This window comes from Artemia franciscana, chromosome 15 (genome assembly GCF_032884065.1).
Source record: "Artemia franciscana chromosome 15, ASM3288406v1, whole genome shotgun sequence".
NCBI lineage: Eukaryota > Metazoa > Arthropoda > Branchiopoda > Anostraca > Artemiidae > Artemia > Artemia franciscana.
Window position 1 is genome coordinate 32,181,566 of NC_088877.1, and position 18,799 is coordinate 32,200,364.

At 35.2% G+C, this 18,799-nt stretch overlaps 1 protein-coding gene and 1 long non-coding RNA gene across 2 annotated transcripts in view; one reads left to right on the plus strand and one right to left on the minus strand.

Annotated features, from left to right (window-relative positions):
- The window catches only part of LOC136036368 (chitooligosaccharidolytic beta-N-acetylglucosaminidase-like), a 579,146-nt gene that overhangs the window by 222,921 nt on the left and 337,426 nt on the right, over nt 1-18,799 (minus strand). The window lies entirely within an intron of this gene.
- On the plus strand, nt 5,827-17,802 carry LOC136036362 (uncharacterized). The gene is made up of 4 exons (XR_010619716.1): nt 5,827-6,675; nt 9,666-10,252; nt 14,973-15,102; nt 16,674-17,802. It is a non-coding gene; the product is annotated as an uncharacterized LOC136036362 (long non-coding RNA).

Consider the following 18,799-nt stretch of genomic DNA (forward strand, 5'->3'; position numbering starts at 1 on the left):
CTTTGTACCTTTGTCCTCGTCCGTTTGTTCTGTACATTGTGCTGTATTTATATGTTTTGTGTTCTAAATACAGTTGATTTCTTTTATAGTGTGTATTCTGTTTTTTTTTTCTTGGTTGGTGGGCTGGGGGCTGGGGTTGGTGGGTTGAAACTTTCGGCCAGATTTTCCCCATGAAGGAAAAGTCGGAGGGGGATGAAATTTGGCAGATTTCTTAGTTGGAGCTCGGGCTACGAAATACATCCCTCCCCATCCTTCTGCGACTACTGGAATCGAAGATCGCTTAACATTGTCGTGGCTCGCCTCTTTATAGAGGAACGAGTGTGCCTCCTTGATTTTTCCGAATTTAAATGCCAACACGAATACAAGTTGAATCCTGACGAGCTGCTGCCAATTATCGTTTCCAACGATCACATATACGTGAAAGAAGAATTCTAAAGGACGCAGAGTTTTTTGTACGAACAAGTTTTATTAATAAAAAAATTCACAAACATTTTTAAAGCATTTTTTTAGGGCACTCAAATTTATGCTATAGAGATAGGAAAGGGTATTGTCAACTAGAAAGCCGTTCAATCGAGGATTATCACCATAAATGCTGAGGAATTCACTGTAAGCATATCTACGACATCGAAAAATAAAAGTAATCGATTCATGATTATCTGCAGGATGAGCCAGCATTGAAAATGAATTCAATGTGTCAGCATCGAGGATAACTTAGTAATAGTAGCTTTTACTTTATTCGATATTGACAGCGCTAACAACCACGAAATGAAACCTAGAGTGCCTAATGCTAAAGTAGAAATAACGAAGGGTTCCAGTTAACCCTAGAAAGGGACGAGATGTTTGCACGATATATAATATCATTAAGCAAATCCAAGTCGGAAGATAAGTCATGCTTTGTAGCAAAAAGGAATATAATTCATATACAAGGATGATAATACGGATGAAATCCATCAGTGAAATATATTGAAGTTAACGATCTGAGTCAGACTATAAAAAAGGAGTAAGTTCATTAAGGAGTAATCATTTTTAGAGTCGTCTCACCAAAGGAAAATATTTTCTCGAAGAATACTTAACAGTATAATGAAAAATGAGTTTATATCATTGACTATCACATAAAACTTATATGTCGTTGCCCGGTTACATTTACTCAATTTAGTGATATATTAATTGAAACAAGACAAAATGATTTGGCAGATTTGCTTTTAGCCGCTAACAAGACAGCCATTTTGCAGGGCAACAACAAATAAGTTAAATAAGTTTTGTGACGTCACTCCTCCTCCTCCTCTTAGCCTGTCATATTAAAAAAAAAATTAGTATGGGTGAAAAAAAAAAGCCGTACATGTTTGTATTAGTTTAAAATAAACGTGTATGGACCCAAAGTTTAGCATTAACTTACTATCTAGTTATTAGAAATGAATACTTCACGTATATTGACGAAAATTCAAAAGGCGGCATGGTGCACGGTACACTGTACACTCTCTATTGAGAATAACAAAATGAGCATCTTTCGAGTTGTTACATATAGTTTGGTTTTACGATGAAGGTACTTTGTGGAACAACCTAGATATTAAGAATTTGGATCTATATTTATCTTTGCAAGTAAGAAAAATATATGCAATGCATTTTGAAAAAACCAGAAACTTATTTATCTTAAGAACGAAGAGGTGCTGCTAAAAAGCTGCTGCAGGACAGCGCTGCAAAATGATCGAACCAATCAACCAAGTGTGATGGTTTTAAGGAGACATACTATATATCTGCGACAAAAATATTGGATCATTTTGTTAGATTTACCTTAGTAGGGCAATTAGTAGGCATGCAGTAAGGCATATTGTGCAGCCTTTGGTGGCTTTGTCAACAAAAATATTGTTGAAAGATATACTGATCATTTTATTCATATATTATGTGCCACGGTTGTCAACCCTTCAAACTTTAAAACAATTACTCAAAATGCTGTTTTCTTTAAAAAAAATAAGCAATAAGCAATCGTTCATTTAGACAGTCTAAATGAACGATTGCTTAAAACCAACTTATTCTCTACCTTTTGACACCCAACCAATGCTGTTAGTTCTAACATGAACTGTGTAGATAGCTAATTCTTTATTACATAGCCCCAAAATATAAAACCGAATACAATCTGATTTTAGCTTAAACATTTTAGAATGTCACTTAACAAACCAAGGCTATGTTTTTCCAAATACCCCCCCCCAATGTTTTTTGGAAATACCCCCCCCTCCCCCTTCCAAGGATTTTAAGAAAATTACGACACTGTTTAAAAACCCTCATCCTTGAACATCTTACAAAAGAACGTAATCCCCGAGTAAAGAAACTTTTAAAGCCTGCTAGTGTCCAGACTGTGACACCTCATTGCCGTGCTCCCATAAAATCCAAATGAGCGTGTAATTTGGTAGGGAATGTAGGTGGAACTCAGGAAGTGGTGGACACCACTGAGAATCCATCCGTTTTTTTTTATCTTGACCAAAAATTAACTTTCCCCTTAGTTTCGAGCAATTAATAGGTCAGGGTTGAAGATTATGTTCCTGAAAATCACCATTCTTACGTTCTATTACTCCAGGGTAATTACCGTATAAACTTCAAATAAAAGGTAAAACGCTCTAAACATATAGAAAATAAGTTTACGTGAGTCTTGGAGGTGCCTAGGGCCTAAGTTCTGTCTGGGCATACATACATACAGAAAACTTGAATGTTATTTTCAAACAAATCGCAGGTATGCTAAATTTTCTGCTAAAAAGAAGGCAGTGAGATGGGTAGGGTTTTTCAAGAGAAACCACCTATTTTCTTACTGGATTCTTGCTGTTTGAAAGCACTAAATTTTCAATTCCATCGAGGTGCAACATGTCAATTGCGAGAAAGCAATAGAAAGGGTGGGGATGCTTGTTGATGATAAATCCACTTCACACATTCACAACACAGTACATAATTATACAGAAATATTAACTTATCTTCTTCATTGAAAGGCTTTGGGACTTACCGAGATCGGGCTAATAGCGTGCGACTTGCTTAACTTTGAGCAGAAAGTCAGTGGTAGATGGACGGTACAGCATTTAAGATGCTCCACTTCGGTTATCCAATCCTGCCAGTTGAAAATATGACTTACCTACCTCTTTTACTAAAAGGTAGGTGGTGAGGAACGGTATCACATTGCCAAAAATGATACCGTTCCTCACTTATTAAGAAGTGGACCAGTAATGTCACAAGTAACAGAGCACACATGCCCTGTTAATTTTAAGTTAGTTTTAGTACGAACTAGGGGTTAGCATATTTCGAGAAGTCATATTCCACTTTTTTTTTCGGTGCGTACCACAACAAAGCCCTTGAAAATTTCAATGACTTAGAGGAGCCCCATTGCAAAAAAACTGGTGTAACGTACCATTATTAGCTCTAAAAACGGATCAGCAGTAAAAAAATTTCTTAGTTCAAAAGTTATCTTGCCGTGGACCAAGCTTTGAACATATCAACTAATAAATTAGCTTAGGAAAACTACTTCGTAAGCAATGAAGAAATACTTCAGTTTAGTAAGCATTAGGAAGGAATATTAACTGGCTAAAGTAGGATAGTAATATGAATCTGGAATTCGATTCTTTTGATGAGAATATGCGAAATCAGACAAAGGAGAAGTGTGGTAATATGGGAATTGGCCCCAATATATTCAGAACTACTCAAGTCACTATGCGTTATCATCGTTCTGATGATTATAAACCTTTTCTAAATATTAACAAGCCAAGTCGGATACGAATCGCCCTTCATAGAAATATCTAAGGATTGTCAGAGGCCCATCTGACAAATTATAAACCAAGTTCACCTTTATCCTCGATAGATACCACTCAAAAATATACAATAGAATGCGTTCAGTCTGTAATGGGTGGGTTTTTTCCTGCAGGCTTTTCCCTATTAAATTCCAAACTACTAGTTCTCTCCATGTTGCAGATATTGCAACATAAGAAATTAAATAGTTGATCCTTGCCTAGTATAACTTAATAAAGCATGCATAGTTCATTCTGCAAAACTAAATTTTAAAGTGCTTCACACTACATAATTCCACCATCAAACAGTTCGTGGTAACGAACTGTGGTAAGAAGCGACCCGGCTCAATAGTAGACGAAACTCTTTAAAAAACGGAATTTAGATGCTAAGAGATACATCAAAAGAATCGAATTTTCATGCTGATTTTGAATTTATAATTTTCATCAAATTTAGTCCTTGTCATGAAAAATTACGAGCCTGAAAAAATTTGCCTTATTTTGGAAAATAGGGGAAACACCCCTAAAAGTCATAAAATCTTAACAAAAATCACACCATCGCATTTAGCGTGTAAGAGAACCCTAAACAGAAAATTTAAAACTCCTATCTAGAAAAATGTGGAATTTCGTACTTTTTGCCAGATGACAGATCACGGGTGCGTGTTTATTTGTTCTTTTTTGTTTGTTTTTTTTTCCTCAGGGGTCACCGTATCGACCAAGTGGTCCTAGGATGTCTCAAAAGGGCTCATTATAACGAAAATGAAAAGTTCGAGTGTCTTTTTTAAGTTACCAAAAAAATTGGAGGGCACCTAGGACCCCTCCCACGCTCATTTTTTTTTCCAAAGTCAACGGACCAAAATTTTGAGAGAGCCATTTTGTTCTGCATAGTCGAAAACCATAATAACTATGTCTTTGAGGATGACTTACCCCCCAAAGTCCCTGGGGGAGAGGCTGCAAGTTGAAAACTTTGACCAGTCTTTACATACAGTGATGGCTATTGGGAAGCGTAAAGACGTTTTCAGGTTTTTTTTTTGGTTTGGGGTTGGGGTTGAGGGGAGGGGGCTTTGCGGGAGGAACTTTCCTTGGAGGAATATTTCATGGGGGAAGAGAAATTCAATGAAATTGGCGCAAGATTTTCTAGCATTACTATAAAAAAAAACAATGAAAAAATAAACATGAAAAAGTTTTATTAATTGAAAGTAAGGAGTAGCATTAAAACTTAAAACGAACAGAGACTATTACGCATATGAGGGGTTCTAAAAATACTTTAGCATAAAGAGCAAGGTATTTAGGAGAAGATAAATACCTCGCTCTTTATGCTAAAGTAATTTTAGTAATTTAAATTATTTCAAGTAATTTAAATTATTTTATTCTACGGCCTTTCTGATTCAGGAGTTATTCTTAAAGAATTGGAACAAAATTTAAGATTCAGAGTAAAGAGCGAGGTATTAGCGAGGGGACAAACCCCCTCATATAGGTAATAAAAACAAGAATATAAAAGTTTGTTACGTAAGATAATTCTTAAGTTACGTGTAATTTTTACTAATATCAACGTTCGTTAAAAATTAAAAGTTCTAGTTGCCTTTTTAAGTAACCAAAAAATTGGAGCGCAACTAGGCCTCCTTCCCCACCCCTTATTTCTCAAAATCGTCTGATCAAAACTAAGAGAAAGCCATTTAGCCAAAAAAAGAATTAATATGCAAATTTCATTTTAATAATTAATGTGCGGAGAGCCACAATCAAACATGCATTAATTCAAAAACATTCAGAAATGAAATAAAAAGAAGCTAGTTTTTTTAACTGAAAGTAAGGAGCGACATTAAAACTTAAAACGAACAGAAATTACTTCGTATATGAAATGGGTTGTCCCCTCCACAATTATAATAATAATTTATGTACGGAGAGCCAAAATCAAACAAGCATTAATTCAAAAAAGTTCAGAAATTAAATAAAAAAAACTAGTTTTTTTTTAACTGAAAGCAAGGAGCGATGTTAAAACTTAAAACGAACAGAAATTCACTCCGTATATGAAATGGGTTGTCCCCTCCACAATCGGTAGATTTTTACCGTTCTCTATTGATCAATTCAATTTCATCAAATCAATTGATGAAAATCTATTTTATTGATTTCATTTATTTTCTGAGTGAAAGGAACTAAAGCTCTTGCTACTCCTTTTGTTTGAGAAGTATTCTTCTGCTTTTTCCTATAAGTTTATGGCGTGGTTAGAGTTTCTGGAATTTCCCTCTCCTGAACTCAATGTTTCCTAGTTCTTCTAGCCCCCTCTGGGAAGGAGGCCAATCATCTAATTGGTTATCAGAAGCGAATATTCCTGTTGTTGTATTTCCAATATCCAATGATAATAGCCTGCATGAAACCATGATTACTGTCTCTGAGTCCTCAATCCCCAAAACTGATAACCTGCCAAATGATGGTTTTCAGACAGTGGGCAGAAAACAGAAACAAAAAAGCCTTCTATGAGTCCTCCTGAAATGATTGGACTCTCAAACTCAGTCTCAGCTATCGAGATAAGGGACAAACCCATTATTCTTTTTACTCCAACAGCAAAAGATCAATCTTTTTCTATCAAAAATATTGCTAATATTAGAATGAATCTTTTCATATATTTTAGATGCAGTTTCACGGTGAGTGTGAACAGAGATGGTTCACTAACGGTTATGTTTCTAGACAGAAATGAAGCCTGCAAAGCACTTAGCCTACAAAAAATTGGCAATATCCCTGCTACACCTGAATGGTGGAAACCAACCCCAAAAATTCTCAGAAAATAGTGCTATGAACATACCATTGGAACTATGAACTGATGACTTGAAAGATGGTCTTATGAACAACAAGAGGGAAAGGATGGAGATTCTGGAAGTTAATCGTATGGGCAAGCTGGATTCTAAGGGAACCAAAAGTAGTAAGAGTGTCCTCTTTATCTTACCTGCTAGTTCCCAATTTGACTCGGTTTTCCTCTTTGGTCAGCAAAAAGCTCATAAAATATACCAAAAAAAAAGCTCTCCAATGCTCGAAATGCTTTAAGCTTGGTCACTCATCCAAGTATTGTTCTTCTTCTGAACCAGGGTGCCCAAATTGCCTTATCAATCACTCCTTGTCTACAGAAAGTAGATGTACTGAAGTTCCTAAATGCACAAATTGTGATGGTAGACATCAATCAACAGATAACAATTCATGTTCTAAATATGTTCAGCGAGCTAAAGTCTTTAGGATTGCTCTTCAAGAGAATGTCTCTTTCCCTATAGCTGCAATGAAGATTTCCATCTTGGACGATGAGGTCCAAGAGCTAATAAGGCTAAGGAAATGAATTTAGCCCTTCCTAAAAAACCCTGGCTACAGGTCCACAATAACAACCAAAATCAGGCACTCTTACCTCCTACTGAGACTTCTTACCCTCTGTTGGCTAAGGAGTATCCCAAGGTGGTTGAAGCTAGTCCATCTGCGACCACTGGAACCGAAGATCGCTTAACATTGTCGTGGTTCGCCTCTTTATAGAGGCACGAGTGTGCCTCCTTGATGTATTCGTTCAAATATAGAATATGGGATCCAAATTTTTTTCATCCTCATTCTCCATCCTCATTCAAAAGTCTTGAATCTTTACATAATTCTGTTATTCGAATAGCTCTAGGTGTACATAAACATACTCCTCTGTCAAAGTTAAAAATACTGTCGGGATTGGTATCCGTAAGTGAAAGAGCATCCGGTATAAGGATTAAATATTTCTCGCAAATCCAGGCTTATGGAGCCAAGCATGTTGTATATGTTCATACCTTTGCTGGGAAGTCAGCCTGTCCCAATGCCCATTCATCATGGAATCAGTTTCAACCCTAGGTCTCAAACGGGAATTAACATTCGCTTTATGCATATTCCTTTACTGAGTCCCCTCCATGGGAAATGAGTCCTCCAAGCTGTCAAGTAGAATTTATCTCTATTAGTAAAGACTTGATTCTTAATTACGAGATCCAGACTATTTTGACTAAACAGATCTCAAAGGCGTACCCCAACTATAGAAGAACATACAGATGGATCTGTCCAGAAGGAAAGAGCTGGAGCAGGAACATGTATCCCATCTCTGAATTTGAACATCTATTCGCCTCTCCCATTGGGATCTTCTATCTTGTCTGCTAAATTATGTACCATCCGCCTAGCCTTGGATGCACTTAATTAATCTTAATATGGAATCTGAAAATATACTCTCTCTCTGACTCTAAATCAGCATTACTATTTATCCAAAATATTAATAGAATTGCTAATGACAAGGATTTAGATAATATTAAAAGACATCTTGTCAATCTTAAGATTAAAGGAAATGAGGTTTATTTTCAACATTTTTCAAGTCATAAAGGCATCAAATATAATGATATGGCTGATTCTCTAGCAGCAAAGGATTCCATGTTAATTCCTAGTCCTTCCTCTGACCTCAGTCACGAGATATTACCAGGCAAAGATCCAAAATTAATCACAGTAAATTAATTTTATCCCCATTTCATACAAGATTAAATACAATGCTATATTACCGGCTGAAATCAGGGGCCCTACTTCTAAATAGCTTGTTATTTAATTAGAAGCTATATCATTCCCCTTTATGCCGAGTCTGCTTTTCAGCAGACGAAACAGTCCAGCATATATTATTTGATTGCTAGGCTCAGAGTGAGGAGACTAATGCTCTTAAGCGTTTCTGCTCCTTGGTAAGATACCAAATACTTATACAGCTATCCTGGATTCTAACCTGCCATGGGAATTTGATCGTAAGATATTTAAGGCAGCAATTGATATCTTAAAGAAGAGAAATATCGTTTAATAATGACTAAAGCTTGAAGAAGTCAATTTTTAAAAGGTTTATCTATAGTTTTTGATTGTGCAGAAGAGAGCGGGAATGAGTAGGAAGAGCCGTATTGGTACCGGCCGGCCTAGTGGCCTTAAGCTGCTGGGGACAGGTAGCTGAGGTACTCGCACTTCCCACAATCAACAACAATGTATTATTGTTCCTAATTGCATATTTTCATTGTTTGCAGACTGGAGGAGAATAGCGCTTTCAGTGACTAGTTTTTCTGGAGAAGAAGTCAAAGAGGTGAAAGGACTCGTTGTTAGTCCATATACCTTCCTACAATTTTTGGAAATGGAACTACCTTTTCTGTGACTAAAGCTAGCTAATTGTTTGCACATGTGCGCTTTTAAATCACTGAAATAAAATGCAACGTTTCCCAAGAACTTGAGACGGAACAAAATAATGTTATGCTCATGCTCAAAATTTAAGAGCAACCTCTAGTGGGTTATTATGTACTGGGTGTATATGAAGATGTGTATCTACGTAATATGTGGTTAGAGAGATCAGCCTTGATTCAAACATCAGTTTTCTTGGTGTTAAAAGAATTTACTCAAATAGACAAAAGAAGAGACTACATTTTTTGGGGGGCTATATCATCTAATGTAGCGAAGGAATTAAAAACAATTTCAAACTTCAAGAAAAGAAGTAAAAATATGATGAAAAAATGAACATCAAAAAATGAATCTTTAGAAATATTAAAGTTCTTCAGAATTAATAAAAAAAGAGAAAAAACACAAGAAAAAATAGAGCAAGCCTGTCTCTTTGTGTCTTTGTTATTTTATATTTTATTTTTTTCTTTTATTGGTGTGATTGGTATTGGACTTGAAGTCTAATACCCAATACCGAGATTTAAACTACGGATTATCGATTACTGACTCATCGGTAGTAATTCTACTGATAACGATCGCTGTATATGTGATAGAAATATCTGGACTTTTGTACATATCGCAAAAATTTACTATCGCAATTACATGCGTGTTCCAAATACAGAGATTCAAAAAGCTGATTTTATCTCCATCTCTATCTTTTATTTCCAATCGATTAACGTCCTTTTTCTTTTCTAGGTTGAAAACTAGAGAGCTGAGCAGTAAATTTTGAACTAAATCTGTGCGGTCTGTATACTGTTGCCGTCTTTTTGTCTGATGGCGTTTATTTTCACAGAAAAAGGCGTTGCAACAGACGTGGCTCCTTATAATTGCAAAGTTGAAATAAAAATCAAGGGTTCTCAACCTTAAGTAAAGTTAATTTTCAGTAGAACTGTTTTTTTTTTGTTTTTTTTTAATCTTCCTTTTTCATATTTAAAAGAAATGGAACCCTTAACATTTTTAAATCTATTATATTTTTTGCTCGTCCCTTGTTAAACGGATTTACTGCTCATCTAAGCTCATCTACTCCTTGTGTGGCCTCTCCTCCTCAGCCAAGGAGCTACTTCCTGAGTCAAGAAACAAAGAAACACAGACACCTGTTTGAAGTGATCTATCATGAAATCAGAAAGGGGTCATGAAATCCTTATTTATTGACATTAAATGTGAAGAAAAAAGCTCAATGTAGGCAATGTTTGCTAATTCCCATGTAGATCCGTTCCTTCATTTCTTCGGATGTCTTATGAGCTGATGACAATATAAACTCATCTTAAGGGAAGCTTATCCATGTAAGCTCATCTTCTACCTTAATCTTAATGATTTTGCATTTGCAGTGACGAGGGATTTTCTGTTAGCCTCGCTAACAAAAATGGAACCTTACCAACATTATGCATTCCAATACAACAATGATTACAACGTGCCAAATAAAAAAAATTAGAAGTTCTTCGAAAATGCCTAAATAAAAAAATTAACTCTATTAATTTGGTGAAGAGTCGTGTGGTAGTGAATGATCTATCGGATCATTTTTCAGTCTTCTATGTGTTCAACTCTAAGAAAATCTGGACCAAGAAGAAACTTACTATAACCTCAGTTGTCATTAAATTTGTTTAGGATAAGCTAACCTTCCTTAGATCTTGGCTAGTAGATGCCATGAAATATTTGTAACAAAAATAGGGATTTTTCCTCCTTTTATGAAAATGCAGAAACTTCTGTTGTCGATGAATGTATAGTATCCTCTTTTGGTTCCACATCTAAGTGATTTATCCTCCTGAATCCATGGATGACCCCCGGCCTTCTTAGAAGTTGAAGAAGGAAAAACGACATTTGGAAGTTGTATATGTCAACACCTGGTTCATGGCCCAGTTGTTCACGGTGAAATGAAAATTCGAGAACCATTTATCTCCCATTTCTTAACTCTTACGTTATTTAAGTAATTGCTTCTTCCGTAAGGTTCTATCCTTTAAATTCTAGTAGTAGATCGTATCATAGTTCAAATTGCTTGAAGTCAATTTCCCCGAAGCTAATTTCAAACAGTTCGTGGCAACGAACTGTAGTAAGGAGCGGCCCGGCTCAATAGTAATCAAAACTCTAAAAAATGGAATTTTGATACCAATAGCTAAATAAAAAAGAATCACATTTTAATGCTGATTCTAAATATATAAGTTTCATCAAGTTTATTCTTACCCATCAAAAGTTACGAGCCTGAGAAAATTTGCGTTATTTTAGAAAATATTGAGAAACGCTCCCTAAAAGCTATAGAATCTTAACGAAAATAACACCATCAGATTCAGGGTATCAGAGAACCTTACTTCAGAAGTTTCAAGCTCCTATCTACAAAAATCTGGAATTTTGTATTTATTGCCAGAAGTGTGTTTATTTTTTTTTTCAGGGGTGATCGTATCGACCAGGGTTCCTAGAATGTTGTGAGAGGGCTCATTCTAACAGAAATGAAAAGTTCTAGTACCCTTTTGAAGTGACAAAAATGGAGGGCGCCTAGGCCCCCTCCCACGCTAATTATTTTCCCAAAGTCAACGGATCAAAATTCTGAGATAGCCATTTTGTTCAGCGTTGTCGAAAAACCATATAACTCTGTATTTGGGGACGACTTACTCCCCACAGTCCCTGTGGGAGGGGCTACAAATTACAAACTTTGACCAGTGCTTATATTTAGTAATGGTTATTGGGAAGCGTGCAGACGTTTTCAGGGGGATTTTTTGGTTGGCGGAGGAGTTGAGAGGAGGGGATATGTTGGGGGAACTTTCCATGGAGGAATTTTTCGTGGGGAAGAAAATTTCCATGAACTAAGCTCAGGATTTTCTAGCATTATAAAAAAAAAACAATGAAAAAATAGATATGAAAAAGTTTTTTCAACCGGAAGTAAGGAGCAGCATTAAAATTTAAAAAGAACAGAAATTATTACGTGTACGAGGTTCTCACCTCATCCTAATACCTCGCTCTTTACGCTAAAGTATTTTTAGTAATTTAAACACTTTATTCTACGGCTTTAGTGATTCAGGGGTCATTCAATTGGGACAAAATTTATACGTCAGCTAATTTATAGGTTGCGTATATCTTTTACTAATAAAAACATTCGTAAAAAATTAAAGTTCTAGTTGCCTTTTTAAGTAACCAAAAAAATCAGAGGGCAACTAGGCTTCCTCCCCCGTTCATTTTTTTTCTCAGGATCATTCGATCAAAACTGAAAAAGCCATTTAGCCAAAAAAATAAATAAACATGCAAATTTCGTTTTAATTATTCCTCTGCGGCGAGCCAAAATCTAAACATGCATTGATTCAAAAACATTCAGAAATTAAATTAAAGAAATGCAAGTTTTTTTAACTGAAAGTAAGGAGCGACATTAAAACTTAAAACGAACAGAAATTAGTTCGTATATGAAAGGGGCTGCTTCCTCATCAACGCCCCGCTCTGTACGCTAAAGTTCGCTCTGTACGCTAAAGTTTTTTACTGTTTTAAAAGCAAAGTTGAGAGAAAGAGTCAAACTTTAGCGTAAAGAGCGGGGCGTTGATGAGGAAGCAGCCCCTTTCATATACGAAGTAATTTCTTTTCGGTTTAATTTTTAATGTCGCTCCTTACTTTCAGTTAAAAAAACTTGTTTTTGTTTATTTAATTTAAAGATAAGATGAGTAGACTTGTTATAAGACGAAAGCATGTATTTTTTGGGATGGAGGGGCAATGATGGATCCATATCCGGATTCATGGGACATAGGGTATATAATAATCTTTTTAAACATTAATGAGGGGGCTGCTGTCCCCCTCTTTCAATTTCCCTGGAACTAGTTTCTAAAGATAAGATGCAGACTTGTTTTTAGACTAGAGGGCAGGGATGGGCCTCTAGCATTTTTACTGGGGGGACAAGAGGGGTTCACATCCGGATAATCAAGGGGTATTGGGTATATAATCGATTTTTTCTCCATATTATTGGGGACCTACTATCCCCCCTGCAATTTATTTGAAGCTAGTTTCAAAGATGGGATGAGTAGACTTATTATTGGACTAAATCCAAGGGCGAACCTTCAGGATTTCTATTGAGGGGGGGGGCAAGAGGTGTCCGTATTCAGATAGTCATGAGGCATGGGATATATAATAAATTTTTTCTCCACATTATTGGGGGGAAAATCCTCCCCCAACAACACCCCTACTTCAAGGTTCAGTGCAATTAGGTCCTGATTGTATACACTATAAAAAAGTAAAATTGATTCTTCCTTCAATTATTTCTTCCTTGTCAGTTCTTGTAAATATGTCATTCGAAAATGCAAGTTTCTCAGTTCTCTTATGGGAGCTGAGGTGATTGTTTTATTCAAATGTGTGACCGAGAGTGATCTAACTGATAAATGGTTGACATCTCTACTTTCTGTATTTAGCTACATTTTCTAAAAATGTATCTTATCTCTTTTTTTAGAATCAAAGATTTTTTTCATGATGTTGAATTTGGTTCCCGAGAAAAGCACTCATTACCTCTTGGATGTACTACTCTTTTAAGTTTTCTACATTCAGCTCTTGACTCCAGTTTGACTCTTGTCGCTATATTTCGGGACCTCAAACAGCTTTCGATTCCTTTACCCACCAATATATGCACTTTCAATAATCTCATTACGGTGATAGAGAGAATGCTAGCGGTTAATTTCATTTCTCTTCGTCTGGAATGAATACCGTGTTGGTCCCCGTTCCCACCCACCGTCTCAAGTAGACGGTATCACCCGGAATATATCCATGCCCACAAGTGAATATCTTTATGAGATGAGGACAGTCTAGTTGCTTTCATTGACGAGTTTTCTCAATAAATCCCGTGATTCGCAAGTCTGGTTTATAGGTATTTTTCTCGATGATGATATCTCCTTTATGCATCGTATTAGTTTAATTAAAATGAAGTTATCGAGGGTTTTTTGATGTATCGAGAAAGCTGGAGTATATTTTTCCCAGATTGATTATAAAGTGAATGTCAACCCAATTATCTGAATGTTAACTTCATCTTCCCTTCTGATACCACTCTCTAGGATAGATGACACAGAAAACAACATTTTGAAAATAATAGTTATGTGTACAAGTCGTTTCTGGACTTGAAGTTGCTTTATATTTTTCATTGGGGTGTTTGGTTTTTCTTCAATTTTGATCATGTTCCTGTTGCCTTCAGCACTAGTCCATCTCTCGTTTTCATCATTCTACGTGCCATTTTTTGAATTTTTTAACAATCAAATTCCTTTTAACCCATCAGTTAAATCATATTCTAATCCTCTAGCTACTTCTGGTGTGGCTGGAACGCTACGGTTCAGTCTGCTGAGAAGTGTAACTGGTTTGGTGCTTTGAAAAGAAGAATAAAATCTTGTAATATGTCTTAATATTAACTTAATTTTTTTCGGTACTTTTTTGCGTTTGTTTCATTCATTTGTGTTTTTTTTTCATTTTTTTTCGATCTGATTAAGGCATGTTAGAAATGCTTGTTTCATTAATTCAGGGCATTACTTGAGCTTGGTTTTTGGTCAGTAAAAGGTGGCTGTCTGTCCTCTTCATTTTTTTTTAATAAGTGTTTTTTTCTTTCTTGCTGCATTTCAGAGCCTTGCCGAGCGTAAACAATGCTGTATGTATATGTATGCTATTTAATTAAAGTATGGAGATTTCATTTTAATAGGCATTATTTTTAATTGTCAATCAGGATCATTTGGTTTCTGATAATACAAAAAAATCATACATTTCTATGCTTGAATCCTGAAGGTTAATGAATATAGTAATAGACATTGTTGAGAAAATAGTATCGCTAAAAAATGAGGAATGCTTTCATAGTAATGCTTTATTATTTTCCAATTTAAAGGAAAAGTAAAACAGTTGATTTTGAGCCAAATCGGGTTACTCTTAGGATCTATCCGGAGTGTGACCGTTAATGTTCTGGCTTGATGTAAACAAGTATTGCTTCGCTTTCATTATCACTTTCTTTTCATCTCTTTAAAAGTAAACGTATTTAGAATTTGATTAACTTCAAACTTTTTATCTAAGCTAATCGGCCCAATGGCAGCACCAAGTGAATCACTCCAGCTGCTTGGCATGCTCAAAGAGCACAATGGTTGGGTCACACAAATCCCCACTAACCCAAAGTTCTCCGACATGGTATTGTCTGCATCAAGAGGTAAGAGTTAAGGTCACCCTTTTTCAGAATATGGTTGTATTTGGGGTTATTTTAGTAGTAGTTCCACCATCTATGACTTTGCCTTGATGTTTACCACAAATGTTTTTTACGCACTCCAGGCTATATTATTGCATTCCCCCTGGATATCCATGGGGTACCTCGCCTGGATTCTCTGAGTAATGACTATAAATGAGATTAAAAAGGAGTTAGAGCCTTTTTAGTTTGAAAATTCTGAGTGTACCGAAAATTCAAATATACTAAGACAAAACAACAATTTCAATATTGAAGGAAAACAAAAAGAATCAGATGAAGGTGTGACAAAGAGGAACGAAAAAAACATTATAAAAAAGAAAAGTATAAAATCTCAAGAGACCTTAATAGAGCTAGGAAGTGAAGAGAAAACCACCCTCAATGTGGACCTTGCAATGAAAAATGAAGTTTTAAATGCAATTTAACCTTTTCAGAAGATTGGCGCAAGCAAATTAATGCTGAAGTTTGGGAAAAGATTTCACGAGAAAGAATTTCATTGCGTTACGTTCTCTAAAGCTACCAGTTAAGAGATGACTAGGAATTCCAGAAACGAGGATCAATTCATTTATTTAAATTATTAATGACAGAGAAGAAAACAGAGTTAAAATACGGAAACGATTTTTTCTCACAATTTTGAAATTTCTAAGGGAAAAAAAATAGTCATTCACGACACCTTTACAGATGTTGACAAATATGCAATGACAAGAATGACATCTAATGCGTCTGATAAAAAAGGAAGAAATCCAAAACCAAGTAAAATAGATATAACTATAAATATTGATCATATAAAAAGCTACAACCCCAGTGTCGCATATTATAGAAGAGAATATACCTCAAATAAGAGCGTATCTTCCTAATGACACGACAATTCAAAGGATGCACAATAATTTTTAAATTCCAATCGAAGTTTTAGTTGCTTTTATGATTTCTATAAAAAAGTTGTATATGTTAGGAATACATTATTTTCAAGGTAAACTATGGAGAATTTAAGGAGCATGATCCAAGCCACAACGAAGATAATCTAAAAGAAGCCACTCTACATTACATTTATTAGAAATGTCACATGGTAAAGACTGAACAATCAGAAAATTTTGTTTCAAAAACATGCAAAAACAAACTCTAGACAAATTATATTTTTGGGATGATCTTCAAGAAGTCATCATGTTACCACCCATGGATTCCTTTAGAGAAGCCATGTTTACTATAGAAATTGTAGAATTTAGTAAAATATTTGTGACACTTGGCACTCTGGCAAAACCCAAAACATTAACTGAATTGGGGTTTGAAGCTATTAGTGGAAGAATAAAAGAAGACACCTTAAATTATACACATGCCTTTTTTTGTTGGATACCGAACATATTTGCCTTTGGGTTCAAGGTAACAAGTTAATAACTGTTCAAGGTAAAGCAATAATTAGAAGTTTTTTAGCTTTATAGTTTACCTGGTAAACTATTGTGATGAAGTTTTCTTGGACAAAAGTTGAGATTTTTTACATTGAACATAGTCACACAATCATGGCCACCGATTTCTTTCATTTTCAGGTTGAGCTCTCAGTGAAGCATTTCGGAGTGTGTGATTTTATTGATTTCATCAATTTTTCTAAAGGAGCCAATATTCTAGGAAAGTAGAAAAAACTTCATGGCCACTGAAAATATTTTTTTATGTCAGGCTTATACTTTAAAAATTAAAGAGAGAGATAGCGACGAAAGTTTACCTTACCTGAGGGTTTAATGGAAATAACAGGGGAAAGAGGACACGCATTCTTTTCCATTCGACTGAATATGAAGGTACTACTGTGAAGACGATGAACTTAAAAAAAAAAAAAAATATTAAAGAAGTTGACGGCACCAAGAAATAGAGAAAAAGTCTGAGATTTCAAAAAAGGAAATGAGAAAAATATTGTTGGATTTGATTGATTGAATATTGTTGAAATTGCTGGATTAATCAGCTCGACTATATATGAAGGTACTAGTGTGTATGCGATGAACTTTGTTGTCGGCACCAATAAATAGAGAGAAAACCCGAGGAAAGGAGAAAAATATTGTTGAAAAACCAGGTCTGTTCATCTCATCCAACACTCGGGGTACTAAATGAACTTTCTGAAACCAAATGAGCCGGACTTAATCAACTACTTTAAGTAAAAGAATGTTGTTTCTGGGACATGAATGTTATATCACAGAAAAAATACTCCTTCACTGTTAATATTTTCTATGTTACTGAATAATTAAGCTGATCAGTTTCTTGCGTCCTCAATATTTATTATACAGTTACTGGATGGTATTAATAAATTGATGAATGTCTTTTAACCTGAGTAATTTGAACATTAAGAGTCTTAACTTCTTTGATGAGAACCAGGGCTTTTAGATATGTATATGTAGTGCCAAGCAATTCTAAGATAAAAGATCCTAGATCCTTTTTTTTATTAATATTATTATTTTATAGCTTTTTTTTAAAGGCACGGGTAAATTTATACAGCTAAATTTAGCATCCCTATATGTAAAGCTAAATTGAAAATGAAAAACTCTGGATGCCAGCTTGATAAATAGTTTTTCTTGAATCCTGAAAAATTTTTGTTTTGGGGTCAAGGACCCTCTTTCTTATTGTGGCAGTGTTATCAAACATCTTATTAGCAAAGAGCTTGACGGAGACGGCTGACATATTTTAAGAGACTGCAAAATACTTTTACTCACTTTGATAAAAAACGAAATTCCAAGTTTTTTCTGCAGTAAAAGAGGAGCTATCACCCAAATGATAGCTCCTCAACCCAGTAATAGTGAATTACAATTTCATTTTCTGCCACTTGCCATTATTTACGAGCGTTGTTTGCATCAATTCTTTATTATTTAGAAGTTTTTTTTATATTTTCCAGTTTGTTTCTTTCGTTCCGTTTTCGTTCCTTTTTCGTACTCTCATTCCATTGTTCTATGTTTTTAAGCAGGCAAAAATAAACTTCTTGTGAAAATGGGCCACGGACGTAAACCATTTGCATTAAAACCACATTTTTTTTTTACCATAGAGCTAATAGAAAGTAAACTCTTTGACCGGATTCTGAAGCAGCTTAAAAAAAATGCCAAAATATTTTTTGAGAAATAAACATTATGCGTATATACACCCTTCACTAGGCACCTCCGGAGTTTCACATTCGCAAATAGACACAAATACGCAAACAGAACATTCTATACAGAAGATAAATATATCTCAATATTTATTTATATGGTGATGAGAAGCAGCCTCCAAGTGATATCATTTGTTACTTGTGTCCCTTTAGTTTGAATGTCCATACACTCAAAAAGACCTTTCTCAGTTATCAGACAGGCTGCCATCAAACGAAGAAAAAGAAGAAAAATTAAATAGGCTGATCGTAATTATTCCTGTACACGTGCGTGCATGGTTTTAACTGATGTAAGCAATGAGTCAAAAATGAGGGGATGATCTGGCGAATAGAGATCCTAATTTCTCGAGTAAAAGAAATGATTCACACTTACGATTTTTGCAATGTTTTTCTACTGACTATTTACGCTAGATCAATTTTTTTCAATCCACATTCCACAAAGTCCGCAGTTCCAAATCCGTTCTACATTCCGCAAATAGACATAAATACACAAAAAGACCATTCTATATACACAGAAGATAAACATATCTCATTCTTATGTATATGGTGATGAAA